Source organism: Ranitomeya imitator, chromosome 9 (genome assembly GCF_032444005.1).
Source record: "Ranitomeya imitator isolate aRanImi1 chromosome 9, aRanImi1.pri, whole genome shotgun sequence".
NCBI classification, from domain to species: Eukaryota; Metazoa; Chordata; class Amphibia; order Anura; family Dendrobatidae; genus Ranitomeya; species Ranitomeya imitator.
In genome coordinates this window covers 12,228,113-12,251,897 of record NC_091290.1, presented here as the reverse complement: position 1 = coordinate 12,251,897, position 23,785 = coordinate 12,228,113, and the positions used below count along the sequence as shown (strand labels likewise).

The 23,785-nt window shown below is 42.6% G+C and overlaps 1 protein-coding gene across 9 annotated transcripts in view; it reads left to right on the top strand.

Moving 5' to 3' along the window:
- The window catches only part of SHANK2 (SH3 and multiple ankyrin repeat domains 2), a 528,042-nt gene that overhangs the window by 94,948 nt on the left and 409,309 nt on the right, over nt 1-23,785 (top strand). The window contains exon 1 of one of the 9 annotated variants that reach the window (XM_069738611.1): nt 10,358-10,448. The exons of the other annotated variants lie outside the window; for them this stretch is intronic. The gene's annotated coding sequence lies outside the window, so the exon portion shown is untranslated. Of the gene's footprint in view, nt 1-10,357; nt 10,449-23,785 lie in introns of those variants that run through there. 9 annotated transcript variants of the gene reach the window in all.

Genomic DNA, 23,785 nt, shown 5'->3' with positions numbered 1-23,785 from the left:
GTAGGAACAAAAGATATCTCCTAGATTGTAAATTCTTGGGAGCAGGACCCTCACTCCTCTTGGTATATGTTGAACTATGTGATACTCTGTAATGTTTCCTCTGTAATGTAAAACTGTCAGCTGTCAGGTTCTGATGTCACATAGTGCATCAGCTAATCCATGAGATCTACAGTGGGGCAAAAAAGTATTTAGTCAGTCAGCAATAGTGCAAGTTCCACCACTTAAAAAGATGAGAGGCGTCTGTAATTTACATCATAGGTAGACCTCAACTATGGGAGACAAACTGAGAAAAAAAATGCAGAAAATCACATTGTCTGTTTTTTAAACATTTTATTTGCATATTATGGTGGAAAATAAGTATTTGGTCAGAAACAAAATTTCATCTCAATACTTTGTAATATATCCTTTGTTGGCAATGACAGAGGTCAAACGTTTTCTGTAAGTCTTCACAAGGTTGCCACACACTGTTGTTGGTATGTTGGCCCATTCCTCCGTGCAGATCTCCTCTAGAGCAGTGATGTTTTTGGCTTTTCGCTTGGCAACACGGAGTTTCAACTCCCTCCAAAGGTTTTCTATAGGGTTGAGATCTGGAGACTGGCTAGGCCACTCCAGGACCTTGAAATGCTTCTTACGAAGCCACTCCTTCGTTGCCCTGGCGGTGTGCTTTGGATCATTGTCATGTTGAAAGACCCAGCCACGTTTCATCTTCAATGCCCTTGCTGATGGAAGGAGGTTTGCACTAAAAATCTCACGATACATGGCCCCATTCATTCTTTCATGTACCCGGATCAGTCGTCCTGGCCCCTTTGCAGAGAAACCGCCCCAAAGCATGATGTTTCCACCACCATGCTTTACAGTAGGTATGGTGTTTGATGGATGCAACTCAGTATTCTTTTTCCTCCAAACACGACAAGTTGTGTTTCTACCAAACAGTTCCAGTTTGGTTTCATCAGACCATAGGACATTCTCCCAAAACTCCTCTGGATCATCCAAATGCTCTCTAGCAGACTTCAGACGGGCCCGGACATGTACTGGCTTAAGCAGTGGGACACGTCTGGCACTGCAGGATCTGAGTCCATGGTGGCGTAGTGTGTTACTTATGGTAGGCCTTGTTACATTGGTCCCAGCTCTGTGCAGTTCATTCACTGGGTTTGGAGTCAGACTGTTTGAGGGTGTGCACAGGTGTCTTTTTATACTGATAACAAGTTTAAACAGGTGCCATTACTACAGGTAATGAGTGGAGGAAAGAGGAGACTCTTAAAGAAGAAGTTACAGGTCTGTGAGAGCCAGAAATCTTGATTGTTTGTTTCTGACCAAATACTTATTTTCCACCATAATATGCAAAAAAAAATGATAAAAAAACAGACAATGTGATTTTCTGGATTTTTTTTTCTCAGTTTGTCTCCCATAGTTGAGGTCTACCTATGATGTAAATTACAGACGCCTCTCATCTTTTTAAGTGGTGGAACTTGCACTATTGCTGACTGACTAAATACTTTTTTGCCCCACTGTAGCTGTTGTAGGCGGTTGCAGACTCACTTTAAGGGCAGGTCCTGACTACTGTATTACTTTTCCGAGTGTGATCAGACAAAACATTGGATGGCACCGGACCAATCTTAGGCTATTTGGCTGTGCGCATGTTCGATGGACAGAGTTCAAGGAAAAATCACTGCATGTCTGCGTTTGATCTGATACTTGGAACGCACACAGCCATGCAAGTCAATGAGTGTGGAAATCATCGGACTATACACGGAGGATATCCATGTTCCTTGCACTGACACAATGGAGAAAATGGAGAAATTTTGTTTTCCATCTTCTCAGTGTTCTCTAATTCTCTCATCTGAGAGAATCGGACCATGTTTTGCTGACACTCTGATCAGAGGGTAATTTGTATAATCTACTCGATTCTCTTGGAAGGGAGAATATACGGCCATCTGCAGTCTATCACGGCCAGGTAGGTTGTCCTGCCCAGGTATAAGATGACTGACTCTGCTGGGTGATGACACTTCATGTTATCATCATGGGCCACATTAAACCATCCACAATTTCTTTCAACCAATGACTATTGTACAATATTGTTATTTCACAGTGTGTGACAATGCAACATATTCTAAAGAGATATTGTGTGCCTAACAGACAGAACGTTCTTCGTCATCAAATATAGCATGAACTTTTTATTTTTTAGGTTAACATTTCTAAAATTGAATTAGAAAATAATCTCATGTAGAATCTGAACCTAACCCCCTGAATGTCTGAAGTGTGTTACTTCCACCTGGAAAGGCCAGTACATTCAGAGTGATGGCTCCTTTCTTGTTCATGCACCGTCACATTCTGTCCTGGTTATGTGAACCATGCGCTCTCTGCTCGGTCACATTTTGATTGGCAGCAGGTGGCCGATAAGCGGATAAATTTTCATGCTCCCACAGGATCGTCTGCACATTATCTGACTAATCTATCCAACGCTCGCCAGCTGAGCTCCACACAACCCGACTGTGGCCCCGAAAATTAGTCTTCCGGTGGGGGCTTGGGTACAACGTTGCTATATTAACCTTTCTGTGAAGTTGCAACAATACTAATTCTCACTTTACATCCTTTTATTTTACTGTGTGAAAGTTGCCGATGGCGAGCAGTAGACTGGAAAAGATGCCGTTCTGGTATTCTAATAAATGAGGTTGTCCAGGAGTAGAGTAAAATAGTATTTTTATTTAACTGTGAACTTCATTCCTGTCCAGTCAGTAGGTTGTGTTCAATATCACAGCCCCATTAAAGGAAAACTGTCCTGAATCAGGACCACCGAAGAAGTGTCATGCACCTCTGTGTGCGCCTCGCCGTTAATCTTACTTCAGTCGGGAATTAGCGTAAGGCTACTTTCACACTTGCGTCGGTACGGGTCCGTCGTTATGCATCGGGCCGACGTACCGACACACGTTGTGAAATTTGTGCACGACGTGGGCAGCGGATGCAGTTTTTCAACGCATCCGCTGCCCATTCTGAAGTCCGGGGAGGAGGAGGCGGAGTTTCGGCCGCACATGCGCGGTAGAAAATGGCAGACGCGACGGACAAAAAAAACGTTACATTGAACTTTTTTTGTGATGACGGTCCGCCAAAACACGATTGACGCGACGTGTAGCCATCCGTCGCCATCCGTCGCTAATACAAGTCTATGGGCAAAAAACTCATCCTGCGAGCACATTTGCAGGATCCGTTTTTTGCCCAAAACGACGGATTCCGAAGCATTGATAAAAACGCAAGTGTGAAAGTAGCCTTAGGCCATGTTTGCCGCTGCGGCTCCGCAGCTGTTTTCCATGCAGGGTACAGTACACTGTACCCTATGGAAAACAGGAACCACTTTGCACATGATGCGGGAATCGGGGAAAAAAAGCCGCGCTGAATAGCCGCGGTAAAAAAGAAGTACCATGTCACTTCTTTTTGCAAAACTGCAGCGGTTCTGCAACCATAGACCTCCATTGTGAGGTCAAACCCGCAGTAAAACCCGCAGATGAAAAATATATCTGCGGGTTTTACTGCGGTTTGTGGTGCAGAACCGCTGCAGTGTGGCTGCCCCCCGTGCCCCAATCCCACCCCCCCATGCTCCGATGCCACCCCCGTGCTCCGACGCCCCCCCCGTGCCCTCATCTCCCCCCCTTATACTTACCCGGCCTCCCGGTGTCCGTCCGGCCGTCTTCTCCCTGGGCGCCGCCATCTTGCAAAATGGCGGGCGCATGCGCAGTGCGCCCGCCGAATCTGCCGGCCGGCAGATTCGTTCCAAAGTGCATTTTGATCACTGAGATATAACCTATCTCAGTGATCAAAATAAAAAAAATAGTAAATGACACCCCCCCCCTTTGTCACCCCCATAGGTAGGGACAAAAAAAAAATTAAGAATTTTTTTTTTCCACTAAGGTTAGAATAGGGTTAGGGGTAGGGGTAGGGTTAGGGTATTTTCAGCCATTTTAACCCTAAAAAACTTCCTAGAAAACACACAGACTCTGCATAGAAAACTGCATAAAAAAACGCATCAAAAAACGCACCAAAAAAGCACAAAAAAAAGGACCTGCATTTTCTGCCAAGAGCTGCGGTTTTTAGTCCTGAAAAAAAGGAGGGAAATCAGGAACGTGTGAACATAGCCTTAGATTTGTGGTGTAGCGAATATTGCTGCTTGTCTTGCCCTTGTCCCCTTTTCAGCTCTACTCACTTTTTCAAAGTTGTGCAAAAACGACTATAAGTCACAAAATTTTAGCGCAGCTTTGAGTTGTGCCAAATCTTTGCGACTTTTCAAAGCTTTTTACTTAGAAAATTATGACCTAAAAGTTTTAGGCCCACTGTAATTAATGCACACATAAACTTAGCTATTGCTAGACATGTAAAAAAAAAAACCTAGGGTCCTTATAGGTAACATTTTTTTGATCAATAAATTAGAAAAAGCCTACAACCACGTCAAAGTGTACCTTAATGATGGATGACCCTACATCTAGTGACTCACCTCTCCGTGTGCCTTTCATATATTCATTCATTTTTATTTGGAGACATTGTTGTTTTTTGTAACCGTTTCAGAAAGTATAGAAGCAGAACAGTTTAGTAAAGGGTTTTGGGGGAAGAAAATCATCTGACAGGTTCCATTGAAATAAAATAGCGTTGAGCTGCAATACCAGGTGCAACCTATGGTCAGGTGTGGCACTGTTGCTGGGTGAAAAAAGAGCAGACCCTTTTGCAATTGCAGACAATTAAAGAAATAAAAGGGATTTTTGTGTTACCTAACAGCAGGTCACCGGCAAGAAATATGTTTGCACTACTTAGTCGACGATCTCTTTTTTTTAAATCTAAGAAGTCTTTTCATGTATCTGAACAAACGTGCCCTTATTATACAGCCTGTGAATAGGTAAGAGCATTCATCCTTTATATAAGCCGCCACTTACAATGAGGGACAGACAGACTAGAATCCGGAATAGTCTCTTTGTATTCTATACATAACTAACAGTGTTGCAATATAATATTACTATAGGTGAGCACACAATGCGATGTATTGAGGGTCAGTGCTTTGCTTTCTTCTGCACTTGGTAATATGTGGGTGTAGCCTCAGCACATTATATTGTGTCGCGTCAGTTTAGTTTTCTTTTCCCATGGTGGCATTTATTTCTGTCTTATGGAACTGGTTTGTATTTTAAGTCTCCTTATAATATTTGTATAATGACATTTGTATAATATTTCTTTTCAGTTAGCCATTAAAAGGTATCAACCACTGAGGACTCTCAATTCTAAATATTTTTCTATAATATTTGTATCACTTGTTTGAGATTAGCATAAAATCTAACATCCTGGTAATATAGTTACATTATTATTATTATTATGTTTTCACCTCTGCTTCAGTTACTTTTAAGAGCATAGTCACAAGTCAGTTTTTCTCATCTGTGTCCTGTGTTTTTAAAAATCATAAAGTTTAAACAGGTTGTCCACTACCATACATGCTATGATCGAGCCGATCTTTCTGGGTGGTCATGTGATTTTATGATCGCCTGCAGCTGGCATTTGACATATAAATAGAAGCTGACTGTCAGGAGACAAAGCACTGACATTGCTAGAACAGCATTGGTCCCGGAGATAAATATATGTTTTATACTTGAGGCATTTTTAGAAGGGGTTGTCCTGTAGTTGACAACTCTTTTAGTGAAATTTTTCACATATTTGTTGCTGTCCATGTGTGTTACACGGACAGCATAAAGTCCAGAAATATGCTTATCTGAAGGAGCCATGTTTTGCACATCAGACTAGCCCATTAAAAATGGATAAAGAACAGCACCATGACTCAGTGGTTAGCATTGTATGGTGGCTCAGTGGTTAGCATTGTATGGTGACTCAGTGGTTAGCATTGTATGGTGGCTCAGTGGTTAGCATTGTATGGTGGCTCAGTGGTTAGCATTGTATGGTGGCTCAGTGGTTAGCATTGTGGTTTTGCAGCACTGGGGTCCTGGGTTCAAATCCCACCAAGGACGACATCTGCAAGGAGTTTGCATGTTCTCCTTGTGTTTGTGTGGGTTTCCTCCGGGTTCTCCGGTTTCCTCCCATACTCCACAGACATAGTGATAGGAAATTTTGATTGTGAGCCCCAATGAGGACAGTGATGATAATGTGTGTAATGCGTAGTGGGATTAATAACGTTATATAAGCAAAAAACAAACAAACAAATGTTCAGACAGTTTACATCCTTCAGTTTTTAAAAACGGATGAGAAAATATTGCCTATAAAATGGAACAGAATTGGACATATTTTTGCGGTAAACAGTTGTGTGAATATGTCCTTACTCTGTGCAGTGTAAAAAAAAAATATCTTCCCTCTGAAACTATCAGCACGCTGTTGATACAGAGATCCCGTTAATTCCACGAAAGATACAATCGCAATGTAAATATGCAGATTTGGCTGCTGATTTTCAGCAAAATCTGCAGTGAGTCCGTTTTAAAGTTCACATGTATTATATGTAGATTTTGCAGGGGATTCATACCAGGTTACACCTGACCCCTCTCATTGGAAGAGATAGAATCTGGAGTACAAATCTGCAACATAAATTTGCAGTAAGCGCTGGCAATACTTTGGTTTGATCAACGTTTTAATGAGTAGAAGAGAATGCGTAGCAAACTATTCCAGGGATGGTAACCTACGCAATAACCATTCTCCTAAACTCCTGGTGATAAGAGGGGTTCATGGATAATAATAATTATAATAATAATAATAATGGATACAGCACTTTTGTTTTTGACTTGGAAAAGAGACAGCCCGAGGCAGGAAGAGAATGTGACACAAGGCAGCCAGGAAGCATAGACTATATGTGAAGATTCTCTGACCCATATTTGAAAAGTAGAATCCTTTTATCTGAAATGACACCCAGCTTTTATACAGTGTTCCGATTTAGAGTGAAGGAGAAAGGAAGTGACATCCTAGAATTTAGAAAATACTATACATATTCGGGTTCCATCATAGAAATGTCCCGAGGACCCTCAGTCTTTCCAGCACTGCTCGTGGGTGTCTGACGGCGACTGTGAGTGGAAGGGGCTCAAGTGCTGCTATGTGTGAGATCATCCTGTAATGATTATACTTACCTGGTTCCATGCCGTTCTGGAAATCTGGAGGGGTCTTCTTACATGTGGCTCTTTCTCCTTGATTTCAGGTCCTTACCATCAGTTGTCATGAGCAGGAATAACCCTCGGCACATATATCTGGCAATCATCTTCTTGGAGAAATTTTCATAAACGTACACATCATAGCTCCCCTGTGTGAAACCAATAGGCTGTGACATTTGATTATTGATCGTTTGTACATACTGTCCATCTCATTAGAAAGGAGAAGTGCAGCCATTAATCAGTGCACGCATGTCATGCATGTTCTGCATGATAATTATACAATGTATTATAGCCTTTGTTCAATGATAGGAGGGGTCAGATCCAGGATTAGCTGCAAAATTTAGTATGCTATGCTGGTTCTTGTAGTCCACCTCTATTCTGTTCCAGTGCCGCCGCCTCCTGCTTTACTGGCAGCCTCTATGCTATGTGACTTCAGGCAAAGAAGCTGTTAATCAAGAAGGAAGAGGCAGTGATGGGCAGGAAATAGAGCTGGAGTGACAGAGGCTTCAGATCAAGCAAAACAATTTGCATACCTATTCAAACTCTGATTTCTCAGTAATGGAGAACCTAGCCGGCCATGCAAAGATATTGCTGGACTTGTCTTTGAAAGAGCTACATGCCCATATTAATAGTTTGGGGTGTGAAATCCTCCTGGCAGACTCCCTTTAAGTGGATCTGTTTAAAAAAACGTAAATTTTGGTTTCCATTTATTATCCATTTCTGTTCTTTTCCATTTTTTTTTTATATTCAACTGAATCCATTACAAACGGATCCCTAACGGAAAAGCGAACCGAGCCTGTATAGACTTGTATAGTTACTGACCCCCCAGCCTCCTCCAATTCTTTTTATTTTACGGTCTCCAGTGAGGATGTTCATTGGCGGTGGCCATGGTGGGGGTGCACATAGGGACTGGAGTATTAGATCGCAGCATTTGTCAGTGCCATGGAAACGCCTTGAAAGCGCTGTTCATCGACTAATATTTATATACAGCTTGTAAGTAAAATGCATTAATTATCCAAGTAATTAAAATGTGAAAATATTCTCTATGGTCTGCAACACATTTCAAGAGTAATCCAGCACAGATTGGCTATTAATGCATAATCTTAGACATTCAGAAAAGCAATGGTGTAGTCGTGTACTGACTGTTACCACATCATACATAGAACATACACAATGATCTTATTGATGCATGTTGCTTCCTTTGAGTTATTTGCAGCACATTTAGTTCAATATATTTATTACCGGTAGTTGTTTGGCTGCTTCATACATTGGTATTAGTGATGCCTCTTTCATTGTGATATTGATCCATTACAGACCTCACATTGGCTATCTATTGCTTCAGGGAACATGATGGCCAGTACTAAAGAAGGTGTTACTGCTCCATTGTTACACAAAGTCATAATATGGAGTCTACAAGGGCCATACTGGATCTCTGTGTGATTTCTTACAAATGGCATTAAGAAGTTTTCAGGATAAATATAGCAAAAAATAAATCATCAGATGGATTGATTATAGAGCTGTGAGGACTCCGTGACCCTCCACATAAGCTCATTGCACATGGTCATGATCTTGAGAAGAGTTGAGTGAATCCGAACTTAACATTTTTGGGTTTGTACTGGACAGTTAATGTCCGTTGCTAATCTCTGAACACGGACCTATCCCGGAAGTCCGTGTTAATGTTTAGCGTTTCGGGGACAAGAGAAATGGTAGGATATCGGAACCTGAACATCCATGTGTCCGCTCATCCCTAACCGTGAGACCTTAGCTGGCTGCCGGTAGACGCACATGCTCACTCACTCTTCCTATAGTTAGGTTTTTGCAAAGTGATCTTCTGATCAATGAAGAGTTTAAAGCCGATTTGTCAGGGAAGGAACAGAGCCTTATAGTACATGGCATTTGAGCTGAGAAAGTGCAGGCAAGTTAGAAGGGGCTGTATTGTCAGCTGCCAGAGGGGTCAGGAGACTGATTCTGACGATAGTCGACCTCAACAGATCAAGCGAAGCACCTAGTAGCAAAAAAATGAAAATGCATTTTATATAGTACAAAAACTGCAAATTGATTTCATATGACCAAAATTCCTTAAAATGTGTCATTAATGAATCCCTTGCCATGCACATACTGTATGTACATAATACCGTATATACATTAAGTAAATGAGCCCAATGAAGTGAAACCTTCGCGTTCTGTTTTCCATGTGATCTTGGCGGTTTGTTACATTCCTGAAGTGAAATCTATGTGTACATTCCCAAGAGATTCATTTCTTTGCAGGTTGTCTCTGAGGTTTCATACGGTTTCTCCTGGATCTCGTCAGCCATGTTTGAGCATTGTGCATTGTTTGTCAGTAGGGAGCTTGTTTTTTCACATGAATCCAGGTTAGTACAGATATACCTCGGAGGTAGTTAATAATTACACGGTAGGGTGATGGGCGGCGAGCCAGCCGTAACACGAAAGCTCCTCTGATGTTTACGTATATTCTGTAAATTGCCCCCCTGTTACAGTGGAGGATTGTCTCCCCGTAGTCTAATGTTTACTTATGGTTGGCATTTTGCTGCAGTTTTTTTTTGTTTTTTTTGCCATGGTACAGGGACAAGTCCCAATCTGCTCATAATATCCTACGACAATTCCATAACGCTTCTTCTTGTTTTCCTTCTAGTATTGATCAACTGAACAAATACATCTGTCTGTGACAGATTCAGTTTTTATCATCAATTTATCACATTATGTTAATATGTATTGATAGTGTGAGAAGTGAAAAAGCAAAAAACGTCTATAATTCAGCAAGTATAGGACGATGAGAGGTGTCGTGCTGCACGGCATTATTTCTATCACACACCATAGTGTTGCCTGGTGGCCATTCAGACAAATGAACATACATGTAATATTGGACATGGGTGGTCTGTGTTCGCCGACTCTCGGGGCAGGTGCAGACTACCGTTTTCATGACATCCGGAAAAATCGGTCATATAATGTCAATCCATGAAAATTGGATGTCATCTGAGTGCAGTCTGATTTTGTTTTTTCTCCCAGTTGAATGGGCGAGTGCCATCCAATTCTTGGAGGCAAATTGGGTATCCTATGATTTTTTTCCTTTACTCACTCGGCCACAACTGTGTTCTTTGTAAACAGACAGTGTATTAATGTTGTGGCTTTTTAGAGGTTAATAGGGAGGAGAGTGCTCGGTGTAGTTGCCGGCTGCATTCATGTCACCCGCGGCAGCAGGCACATCTTAGAAGTGGGAGAGGCTTTCTTTTTTGGCAGCAAGCGTTATTGGCTTTGTGAGTTGTTTTCTGCTCATGTGCTCGATAGGACTCAGGTGATAAGTTCTGTTCATCTCCGGTAAGTACAGCCAGCCTGATATAAAGGCAGATATCTCGACATTTCAGCGATCAGACCTCCCCAGCTGTTGTAGAGCCGCAGACGTTGGCATGCTGGGCTTTGTGGTAGCCCTATGTCTGTATGGACATCTTTTCTGTACAGCATATGTTTCACTTTTTGGAATAATCATGTGAAATTTAAAAACTTTCTATTATGTTTGTTTTACTTTTTTATGTATTTATTTTTTTAAATTTTTCATTAGTAATAAAATGATTACTTTTTTTTGGGATCCAAAAACATTTATGCTGTAGAATTATTTTTTTCTGGCAACTAATAATCCAGAAAGTCTGATAATCTGACACAGAACTGCAATGCTATGTGGAAAAAGTACTGTAGGCTGAAAGCAGAAAAGAGTAGTTGGAACCAAAGTTATAGTTGATTTTTTATACAGTATATAGATGATATTGTAGAGTTTTTTTTAAGTATAGTGTTAAATCTAGCTGAAGGAGCTGAAAATTGGTTACCAATTGTCATAGCTGCTGGTTCTTATAGTTCTCTCTGTTATCCTCCTCCCTTTTATCGAAGTGGAAATGATCATATACACCCCTCCACAATATGGACAGGGAAGACAGCGCGTACAGTTTCACAAAGTGCAGTGAACACAGGCTGGAAATAAAGTGGAAAGCACATGAAAAGGAACCATGGATTCACATAGAGCTCATATTCAGGCTATATTATTGCAAGGGACACACATACCTTATATATAGCATGTACAACCCCTGGCAAAAATTATGGAATCACCGGCCTTGGAGGATGTTCATTCAGTTGTTAAATTTTGTAGAAAAAAAACAGATCACAGACATGGCACAAAACTAAAGTCATTTCAAATGGCAACTTTCTGGCTTTAAGAAACACTAAAAGAAATCAAGAACAAAAAATGTGATAGTCAGTAATGGTTACTTTTTTTAACCTATGTGATGCAGTGACCCCTGTTACAGGTAGGGGGTGCTGCATGGTCTCCCCAGAATACGCATGGAGGCGTATTGAGGCCATAGGAATGCATGGCAGTCATAGGCATAACTATGGTGATGAGTCAAAGTCCGGCATTATTGTGAATGGCCGGTATGTGTGTCGCAGAGGAAGATACTCTGTACTGTCAGCCTGATGTAATGTTCTTGTTCTAGGACCTGTAGTACCACATGTAATTGTGTTGTTTTAGAGGGAGGCTGGCTGGGCTAGTTCTGAGAGCTGGGCGGGTCAGACTAGCCACACACGCACCACCCATCTATGGGAGTGGTTACAGCTTGAAAACGTGACGGGTGTGGATCACATGGTTACTGTATGGTTCCTGTGTATGGACCTGAACGGATCTTGGCTGGAAAGGCCTGAGTGTTGGGAGGTCCAGAGTGTGGACTGGATCCCTGAAGAGCACCTGGTGAGGCCGTGGTCCTGAGTGGCCTAGGTGTTGGGAGGTCCAGAGTGAGGACCGGATCCCTGAAGAGCACCTGGAAAGGTTGTGATCTTGAGTGACCTCTGTGTTGGGAAGTCCTGTGTGTGGACCAGATCCCTGAAGAGCACGAGGTGAGGCCAAGGACCTGCAGAGCCGGTGATGGCTACTGTGTTGGGGAAGCTACTGTCCTTCAGTCGGTCTGGAACTGACTGGTGTATGCCTGTCAGGCAAGTTGGTGATCCCCGTAAGGCAGCTTTCCCAGGGAGAGAGGACTGACAAGGAGTCAGCAGGTGGAGCAGGAGCTCCCGTAAGGTACCTCCACAGACTGTTGGTGCTTATTGTGTTCCATGAACTAATGAACTGTGCGGCATGCGGTCACCCATGGCAACTGGACAACGTAAGGTCCAGCATGTTTAGTGTCTGTGAGATGAAGCTGTATATGAAGTGATGTAATTAACTTGTCGTGGTACGGTTTATGACTTTTTAATAAACTGCATAGACTGTTAAGTGAAAAACCATGCCTGTCTGAGTAAATCCCGTTGCTAAGTAAATATTCCCCTACCCGTTAGTGAGTGCTATCTCACACCAAGCATACGGGAAAAATTTTGGAATCACTAAGTTCTGAGGAAAAAATTATGGAATCGCCCTGTAAATTTTCATACCCAAAAATAACACCTGCATCAAATTAGATCTGCTCGTTAGTCTGCATCTAAAAAGGAGTGATCACACCTTGGAGAGCTGTTGCACCAAGTTCACTGACGTGAATCATGGCTCCAACATGAGAGATGTCAATTGGAACAAAGGAGAGGATTATCAAAATCCTAACAGAGGGTAAATCATCACACAATGGTGCAAAATATGTTGGTTGTTCACAGTCAGCTGTGTCTAAAATCTGGACCAAATACAAATAACATGGGAATGTTGTTAAAGGCAAACATACTGGTAGACCAAGGAAAACATCAAAGCGTCAAGACCGGAAACTTAAAGCATTATGTCTCCAAAACAGGAAATGCACAACAAAACAACTGAGGAACGAATGGGTGGAAACTGGAGTCAACGTCTGTAACCGAATTGTAAGAAACCGCCTAAAGTAAATGGGATATACATTCAGAAAAGCTAAACGACAGCCATCATTAACACCCAACAGAAAAAAAACAAGGTTATAATGGGCTAACGAAAAACAATCGTGGACTGTGGATGACTGGATAAAAGTCATATTCAGTGATGAATCGCGGATCTGCATTGGGCAAATTTCCACAGTCATTGATGATATGGGGCTGCATGTCAGGTAAGGGCACTGGGGAGATGGCTGTCATTGCATCTTCAATAAATGCACAATTTTATGTTGATATTTTGGACACTTTTCTTATCCCATCAATTGAAAGGATGTTTGGGGATGATGAAATAATTTTTCAAGATGATAATGCATACTGCCATAGAGCAAAATCTGTGCAAACATTCCTTGAAAAAAGACACATAAGGTCAATGTCATGGCCTGCAAATAGTCCGGATCTCAATCCAATTGAAAATCTTTGGTGGAAGTTGAAGAAAATGGTCCATGACAAGAATCCAACCTGCAAAGCTGATTAGGCGACAGCAATCAGAGAAAGTTGGAGCCAGATTGATGAAGAGTCCTGTGTGACACTCAGTAAGTCCAGGCCTCAGAGACTGCAAGCTGTAAGAAAAGCCAGAGGTGGTGCAGCAAAATACTAGTGATGTTTTGGAGTGTTTTTTTGTTTTTGTTTTTCATGATTCCATAATTTTTTCCTCAGAATTGAGTGGTTCCATAATTTTTCCCCTATGCTTGGTTAAAAAAAGAAACCATTACTGACTACAACATTTTTTGTTCTTGATTTCTTTTAGTGTTTCTGGGAGAGACACAGACCTCACATCCAGCCTATATTCCTATGAGAGACACACAGACCTCACATCCAGCCTATATTTCTGGGAGAGACACGCAGACCTCACATCCAGCCTATATTCCTGGGAGAGACACACATACCTCACATCCAGCCTATATTTCTGGGAGAGACACACATACCTCACATCCAGCCTATATTACTGGGAGAGACACACAGACCTCACATCCAGCCTATATTTCTGGGAGAGACACACAGACCTCACATCCAGCCTATATTATTGGGAGAGACACACAGACCTCACATCCAGCCTATATTCCTGGGAGAGACACACAGACCTCACATACAGCCTATATTTCTGGGAGAGACACACAGACCTCACATCCAGCCTATATTTCTGGGAGAGACACGCAGACCTCACATCCAGTCTATATTATTGGGAGAGACACGCAGAGCTCACATCCAGCCTATATTATTGGGAGAGACACACAGACCTCACATCCAGCCTATATTATTGGGAGAGACACACAAACCTCACATCCAGCCTATATTATTGGGAGAGACACACAAACCTCACATCCAGCCTATATTATTGGGAGAGACACACAGACCTCACATCCAGCCTATATTATTGGGAGAGACACACAGACCTCACATCCAGCCTATATTATTGGGAGAGACACGCAGAGCTCACATCCAGCCTAAATTACTAGCAGAGACTCTTAGACCTTACATCCAGCCTATATTTCTGGGAGAAACAAATGGACCTCACATCAAACTTGTGTTACTGGGAATGATGCCCAGATCTCACATATAGCTTGTATCACTGCGAGGAACTTTCCAAGCAGATAAATAATCTAATATTTGGATCAGGCAGCAAAATGCATGTCATAGGGGTCTGAAAATGTACAGAGTAATAAAGATTGCAGATTGAAATTGAGTGGCATTTTATCTGGAGGCAATGACTAAAATGCATGTGATTCGATTTTTGGGTGCAGTCGCAGCATGCTGCGATTGTTTTTGGATGCCAAGTTGGCATGAGAAAATAGTTGCAGATGTGAGCTACACCATAGAAAAACATTGGGGCGGCTGCAATCAGATGAAAAATCAGGTTGCACTCGTCCGATAGCATCGCTAGTCTGAGTGAGCCCTAAGTATGTGATCGGGGCCGTGTGTGATGGAGGCCGGCTGTTTGCTTGTTTTAAAAGATACAAGAACCCTGTTTTAGTACCGCTGTACGAACAGAGAAGGGGGCTGGCTTAGCTATTGAAGTAAGGACCCAGACGTTCAGTTTACGTTGTGGTGTACCCTGCAAATTCTATCTTATACAATGCAAAATCTGCAGCCTTTCCGCTATGAAATTAAGCAAGTCCTGTGTGACCTACGGCAGAAGACCTGAAAAGAAGAATATTGACTCATGCAATGCTGTTCTTTACTGTGAGAATGACTCTACAATGGAATCCATCCGGTCCTTCAGTGGGGCGCCCATCTCATTCAGCAGATCTGACGTCCATGGTTTCCCATCAAAGCATTGCCGGACCTGTTTATTACAGCACACACTGCCGAGAGAGCACGCGGCTATGAAATGATCATACCCATTCATTTTACCAATTGGTTGTGATTAACGGTGGAATAATTGACAGAGGGTATTTTAACAGTGCTGAGAAAATGCAGCCCATCTGTCCGTTCTGATAAGTAGGACTTATTCCAAGACTTGTGGTTCCGGTTTCTACCAAGAGAGATCATGTTATGCAAAGCATACATCCCCTATTATTACAAGATTACAATACTTCTTATTCATATTGCTGCCTGCACATGATTATTGCCCACAAAATGGCAGCCTCCGCTGGTTGTGCAATAAGGCGATCGTCAGTGCATTAATATGTCCTTATAATCTGATACTCCGAGGTTGTTTGCATTCCCACACTCCAAACACATTGCTGTATATTTATACAGGGAGTGTCCACCGCCTGTGCCATTTGCAGAGCTTTAGATGTGGCTCTTCTCTTACGTTTATAGCGTTTGGTGATGTTGTCGTATTACAGTCATGGAGGGAGGGGGGAGAAGAGATTTTATACTTTTTTTTTTATTAGAATGTCACGGTGACTATACCCATATGTGCAGAAATATACTGTATTATAAGGTGCCCACTGTGTAACTGTGACATAGGGTATATTATATCCTGTTCCTCTGTCCCTGGTAAACATGTCCTCTGAATAACGTGGCACCATGTGACTACTTTAGAGTTTGTTGATATACTTTACCTGGATTTATCTCGTCTGTCTTAGGGTATATGCACATGTTGCGGATTCTCTGCAGATCCGCAGCGTTTTTTTGCAGTGCAGAAACGCTGCAGATCCGCAATTGATTTACAATACAATGTAAATCAATGAGAAAAAAAAAATGCTGTGCACACTTTGCGGAAAATCCGCTGCAGAAATGCTGCGGTTTAAAAGAAGTAGCATGTCACTTCTTTTTTGTGAATCTGCAGTGTTTTTGTACCCATTCCATTATAGAAAACCACAGGGGTAAAAAGCGCAGCAAATCTGCAAGAAAACCGCAGCAAAAACGCACAAAAAACGCTGCAGAACCGCACAAAAAACGTGACAAATCCGCAGGTGCGTTTTCTGCCAGGAGAGGCAGAATCCGCACCAGAAATTCCTAAGCCTAATCCGCAACGTGTGCACATAGCCTTACTGGAAACATGAATTGAGGGATTGTTCTCCGAGACTTACAATAATTTGTACTATATGAGTATGTGCACGCGCTGCAGATTTAGTGCAGAATTAGTGTAGATCTGTAGCAGAAAAGCTGCAGTTCTGCACTGTGATTTACAGTACAATGTAAATCAATATGAAAAAGAAAAGTTGTGCAGAAAAATCCGCGCAGAAACGGTAAAAACTGCACTAAAACTGCACAAAATCTGCATCAATTCTGCACAAAAAACGCATCAAAAATGCATCAAAAAACGCACCTGCGGATTCTGCCAGGAGATGCAAATTTAGTGCCGAAAATTCTGCACCACATTTCCTACGTGTGCACATAGCCTAAGACGCTGCGATACCAGCGGTCAGCGCTTCAGCTTCTGTGCCTGGAGTCTGATCTGTGGGAACAGCTGACTAGGTTTTTCTGCATTATATTGTGTATCCACTGCAGGAATATATATTCTCATGTATTAGAACAGAACTGCTGATGTCATTTTGAACTTGATCTTAAAGTTGTTTGGGCGTCCAGCTGTCAAATAATTTATCCTTATCATATTGATAGGAGAGAACTTATTATTTTGTTATAATTCCTTTAATAAATTGTAATAAATAGATGTCTTAGATCTGATGAGACTGGTGTACTTACTGCGATAATGTCTCAGGATGACATTGTAATTTTTTTTTAATGAAAGTTTAAAGCATCGCTCCAGCTTTTTTTTTCTTCCAGCACTGGAGTGGTGCTTTAAACTTAAAAGTCCCTGCCCCTATCCTTATAGTCAGCCTCTGGCGTCTTCATATTTTTTCAGTGCCGCTCCAGTTCCGCAGGGCCATCTTGTGACCACAGCTTCTGACTGTCCGGAATTAAGAGGCTACATCAAAAGCTCTCAATGCAAGTCTATAAGAACCCGAATGAGGGCCTCGTAGACTTGTATTGATTAAGTTGTGACCTCCAACGTGCTCCATGAAGCAGGTTACAAACGTCTGGAGATTTACAGGAGTGACAGTGAAAGCAGATGAAGACGCCGGCAGGGGACTTAGATTTGAAACACCACTCCAGCTGTAAAAAACGAGTGGTGCTTTAAACTCAGTTTCTGCCCACCTCGCTTGATTGACAGCCCCTCATGGTCCCTTCTCCCTGATGCAGAATCTTAACCCTCATAACCTGATTGATAAGCATCTCAGTGTCCCTCCTCTCTGCTGATGAGCATCCACTCACCGATAATGATTGATTGCTCTTAGGGTCCTTCCTTCCAGCTGCTGCTGCTGAATCTCCATCCACCTAGCCGGATTGACAGATCCTCAGTGTCCCTCCTCCCTGCTGATGAACATCCACTCATCGATCTTGATTAACTGCTCTTAGGGTCCTTCCTTCCAGCAGCTGCTGCTGAATCTCCATCCACCTAGCCAGATTGACAGATCCTCAGTGTCCCTCCTCCCTGCTGATGAGTATCCACTCACCGATCTTGATTAACTGCTCTTAGGGTCCTTCCTTCCAGCAGCTGCTGCTGAATCTCCATCCACCTAGCCGGATTGACCGAACCTCAGTGTCCCTCCTCCCTGCTGATGAGTATCCACTCACCGATCCTGATTAACTGCTCTTAGGGTCCTTCCTTCCAGCAGCTGCTGCTGAATCTCCAACCATCTAGCCAGATTGACAGATCCTCAGTGTCCCTCCTCCCTGCTGATGAGTATCCACTCACCGATCTTGATTAACTGCTCTTAGGGTCCTTCCTTCCAGCTGCTGCTGCTGAATCTCCATCCACCTAGCCAGATTGACAGATCCTCAGTGTCCCTCCTCCCTGCTGCTGCTAAATCTTTACCACATGACCTGACAGCTCCAAGTGTCCCTGACAGATCCCCTAGCCCAATAGCTACTGTGCACTGCAAGCTGTTACAATCAGGGCCCCTCATTCCACTTCTCTTTTCTAGTACTAGGACCCTGTGATTTCTATAGTGCTAGAGAATCTGATATTTATTATATTATCACCCAGCTGTAGGGACCTTAAGATTCTGCGCATGCAGCTGCTGTGAGCATTAGACCTAACGATATTATGGCTCGTTACTATGTGGAGCCATAATGCGGGTCTGCAGATGTAGCTGAGCTTTCACCTACACCGCTGTGTGTCTTACAATTGATCCACATGTGCAAAGTTATTCTCGTCTAGAAGTATTGCTTGTAAGGCAGAATATTTTCATTTACAATGAAGGAGAGATATCATTGGGTTTCTACCAATTTCTGGCTTATAAAAATACCTACATTTTATTGCAATTTTGTGGCAAAAATTGCGTCTTTTTCCCCCCTCTCAACACTAGTTTAAAGTAATTGGAAAAGTGGAGGTGGGGTTAAAGGGTATGACCAGTGAAGATAAGTTATCACCTATCCCTAGGATAGGTATTACGTTTTTGATCATGGGGGCAGGGGCCTCTTTTGGCAAACAGGGCACTTTTATTCCTTTAGAATAGAGTTACAGTGCCCATTCATTACCTATAGGGCTGCTTTTCATTCATAGACAATAAATGGAGCAGCGGTCAGGTACGTGCACTACCTCGCCATTCTATCCATCGGTGCAGGTCCTAAAGGTCAGACCCCCACCGATGAAGACGTTATCACCTCTCTTTACTGGACAGCACATTTAAGAAGAAATAGACACTTTTGGACCTGAGCTTGGTCCAAAAGTTTTGTGTAAATCTGCAGAGACTTTTTTTTCACCTCCACTTTAAAGCAGTGAGAAAAGTGCAAAGATTTAGGCTGTGTGCACATGCTGCGTTTTTTTTCGCGATTTTTTTCGCTATAAAAACCGCATACATTATGCATCCCATCATTTAGAATGCATTCCGCAATTTTTGTGCACATGATGCGTTTTTTCCCCCACGAAAAAAACACATCGCGGTAAAAAAAAAAAGCGGCATGTTTCATTATTTTTGCGGATTTTTTGCGGATTTCCCACTATATCATTGCATTGGGAAATATCCGGAAAAAAACACAAAAAAATCAGCAAAAAAAAAAAAAAAAAAAACGCGCAAAAAAAACGTATGCGGATTTCTTGCAGAAAAAGTCCGGTTTTGCTCAGGAAATTTCTGCAAGAAATCCTGAACGTGTGCACATAGCTTTAAGCAGCAGATGTCTTACCAAATTTATTAAAAGTTTCCCCTGACATGCCACAAATGGTTGCACAAATGTAGCCGGCGCACATCGGGTGTAGATTGTAATATCTGGCACAAGTTCAGGCAAAGATGCCCCCAATATATTACTTTTAGGGCATCTCACTTCAGAGTGAATCTACCCTATGGGGCCCAACAAAGCCCACCCAGCAGTGTCACCCCTGTGTAAATGGCCACCTCTGGAAATCTCCGTACTCATGAATGGAATAAATTCATTACTTACGTGCACAGTGTGCACCAGCTCACACTTCACACAATACAGCGGGAATATTCTCTTCTTGTTATCTTGTTTTGTCTCATTTACCGTGCGGACTATATGGTAAGCCACTGTGAGAATTTCGGATAGTTTTGCATTTGAGTCGATGGTCGAGCGGTGACTACATGCAACAATTGAAGATTTCTTTGCATTCTGTTTGATTTCTCCCTTTTTTTGCATCTGTAACTGCAGGTGGATGACCGAGGAAGAAATTCCATCCTTCCATGATATGAATAGTTCTGATCTTTTTTTATCCCTTCTGAATTGGGTATTTTGTATAGCGGGCACAGCCGGACATGATCCTGATCTGAGCAGACCTTCATTTCTGACATCAATACGGTATTATTTAATATGCCTTCAATAAAACTCATATCCCCTCACGAGCAATGAGACAATATTGTCACTGGTGAAAGGCTAAGTAATGAAATGCCCAGACTTCTCAGGTGATGGCTGGGGTCGTGCAGAGACTTTCCTGAGATTTAGCCAGAGAAATATCCTGCAGAGGATAAATAAGTGTGATATTTGTAGTGTGCATTGTATATTATGTGAATTGATGACTATAGTAACAAAGAAATTTGCAGCCAGGACTGATTTCTGTTGCGGCTATTCCGTACTGTGTAGCATTGCACACTGTCTCTGGGGTCTAATAATTTTGAAGGGTTGCACAATTTTCAAAGCTGTACTTGTTCATCGTTGCCAGAAAAAAAGAGCAGATTGTAGAAATTGTATAGAGTATAATAAAGAATGACGACTTAATGAGACACAAGTTTGATGGAGGTACTGACATGCTTCAAACAGCCCGCTCTACCTCATCCCAGAGATAAGATGTGAGGACTGTGAAAGCCGGGAAAGTACTGAAAACTCGCTTAATTGTAAAGTGCTGCGGAATATGTTGGCGCTATATAAATAAAAATTATTATTATTATAGTGTCCCTGTAGCCAGTTCATGACTGTACGGTCCTTGTGGAATGGTGCATTGTCCTTCTACCGTTGGGTAAACTGGTGCTATGAAAGAATGAACTTGGTGGACCACAATGCTTATGTAAGCAGTATAGTTTTTGGCTGTCTTGCTCTCTGGATTTGTTTTTCTGATTGTTTGTTTTTTTGGAAAACCTCATTGGCTCTCAAACTAGTCATCTGCTGTTATAACCCATCCATGGAACGGCTCAGACACATTAGTTGGACACCAGTGTTGTATTTAGATTCAGTTTTCTTAACTGTGCAACGTCTCTTCATCCATACGATTCTTTACGTCCTTCTCTGATCCTCTTGATCAGAATGATTCTTCAGAAACTCTTAGGCCTCATTCAGATATTCATTTTATTTATGCATGGGAAAATAAAAGGACCAATTTTCATCAGTGTTTGATCAGGTTGTCCGTTTTTACCTTCAGTGTTTCATCAGTGAATTTCTCTTATTGAAAACTAAAAAACAATTGCGAATTGTTATATCTGCAGACAGACCATATTAGAAGCTATGGACGAGGAATCACAAGCAGCCATAGAAGTAAAAGTTACTAAATTGATGCATTATTCTAGCAATATAATACCATCAATAATAAAGTGGGAGGCCCCTTTACATTTAGCCGGCTTTCAGTAATTTATGCTCCTGTACCCAAGAATGTTGATCAAGGGGCCTTTAGGTTCTTCATATACGTACACTACACCTCTGGGAGCTTTTCTGACCTCCTGTTCTACATCCATAGATATTAATATGTACTCAGCCCCTCTGCAGATATAAAGGTTCCTGCTCTTCTAGGAAGGATTGCAACAAGATTTTGGAGCTGTTTATTGAATTTTTGTCTCTTCATCTAGAATAGCATTTGTGGGGTTAGATCTTGATGTTGGACGAGAGGAGCGGGATCACTATCTCCAGTCTACTTCATCCGAAAGGTGTCGGATAGTTGAAGTCCAGCACTGTGCGCCCTTGTCATGTTCTTCCACCAAACTTCTCCAACCAGTTCTGTATATATGGTACCTTGTGCTTTGGGCACAGTCATGGGGAACAGGAAAGGGCCTTCCTCAAACTGACGCTTGGTGATGTACGGCTGCATGCAGCTGCTCCGCCATGAAGCTCAACGTAGGGGCGCAGTGTTTGTACTGATACCAGAGGAGGTCTGGACTCTATTGTTATGGGGTCTGCAGAGCGGTGGTGACTTTTCTGCCCTCTGCTCCTCCGCACTCAGCCCCACGCTCTGTACCTTTCAGGGTTTCCACTTCGTGGCTGAGTTGCTGCGGTTCCTTCCACTTCTCAATAATATCACTCTCGTGTGATGGGGCAAGATTCAGGAGGAGGAAATATCAGGAATAGACTTGTTACACTGAGGGCAATGGGACCAGATGTTATACACCGGGGGCAATGGGGCCGGATGTTATGCATCGGGGGCAATAGGGCCTGATGTTATACACTGGGAATAATGGGACCGGATGTTATACACCGAGGGCAATAGGGACGGATGTTATACACTGGGAATAATGGGACCAGATGTTATACACCGAGGGCGATAGGGCCTGATGTTATACACTGGGAATAATGGAGCCGGATGTTATGCACTGGGGACAATAGGGACAGATGTTATACGCTGGGAATAATGGGACCAGATGTTATACACCGGAGGCAATAGGGATGGATGTTATACACTGGGAATAATGTGACCGGATGTTATACACCGAGGGCAATAGGGACGGATGTTATACACTGGGAATAATGGGACCAGATGTTATACACCGAAGGCACTAGGGACGGATGTTATACAATGGGAATAATGGGACCGCATGTTATACACCGAGGGCAATAGGGACTGATGTTATACACTGGGGCCTGATGTTATACCACGGAGGCAATAGAGATGAATGTTATACACTGGGGTAATCTGGACAGTTGTTATACACTGGGGGCAATAGGGCCAGATGTAATACACTGGGGGTAATGGGGCCGGATGTTATACACTGGGTATAATGGGACCAGATGTTATACCCCGAGGGCAATAGGGACGGATGTTATACAATGGGAATAATAGGGCTGCATGTTATACACCGAGGGCAATAGGGACGGATGTTATACACTGGGAATAATGGGACCAGATGTTATACACCGAAGGCACTAGGGACGGATGTTATACAATGGGAATAATGGGACCGCATGTTATACACCGAGGGCAATAGGGACTGATGTTATACACTGGGGCCTGATGTTATACACCGGAGGCAATAGAGATGAATGTTATACACTGGGGTAATCTGGACAGTTGTTATACACTGGGGGCAATAGGGCCAGATGTAATACACTGGGGGTAATGGGGCCGGATGTTATACACTGGGTATAATGGGACCAGATGTTATACCCCGAGGGCAATAGGGACGGATGTTATACAATGGGAATAATAGGGCTGCATGTTATACACCGAGGGCAATAGGGACTGATGTTATACACTGGGGCCTGATGTTATACACCGGAGACAATAGAGATGAATGTTATACACTGGGGTAATCGGGACAGTTGTTATACACTGGGGGCAATAGGGCCAGATGTAATACACTGGGGGTAATGGGGCCGGATGTTATGCACTGGGGGCAATGGGGCCTAATATTATACACTGGGAATAATGGGACCGGATATTATACACTGGGGCCTGATGTTATACACCAGAGGCAATAGAGATGAATGTTATACACTGGGGTAATCTGGACAGTTGTTATACACTGGGGGCAATAGGGCCAGATGTAATACACTGGGGGTAATGGGGCCGGATGTTATACACTGGGTATAATGGGACCAGATGTTATACCCCCGAGGGCAATAGGGATGGATGTTATACAATGGGAATAATAGGGCTGCATGTTATACACCGAGGGCAATAGGGACTGATGTTATACACTGGGGCCTGATGTTATACACCGGAGACAATAGAGATGAATGTTATACAC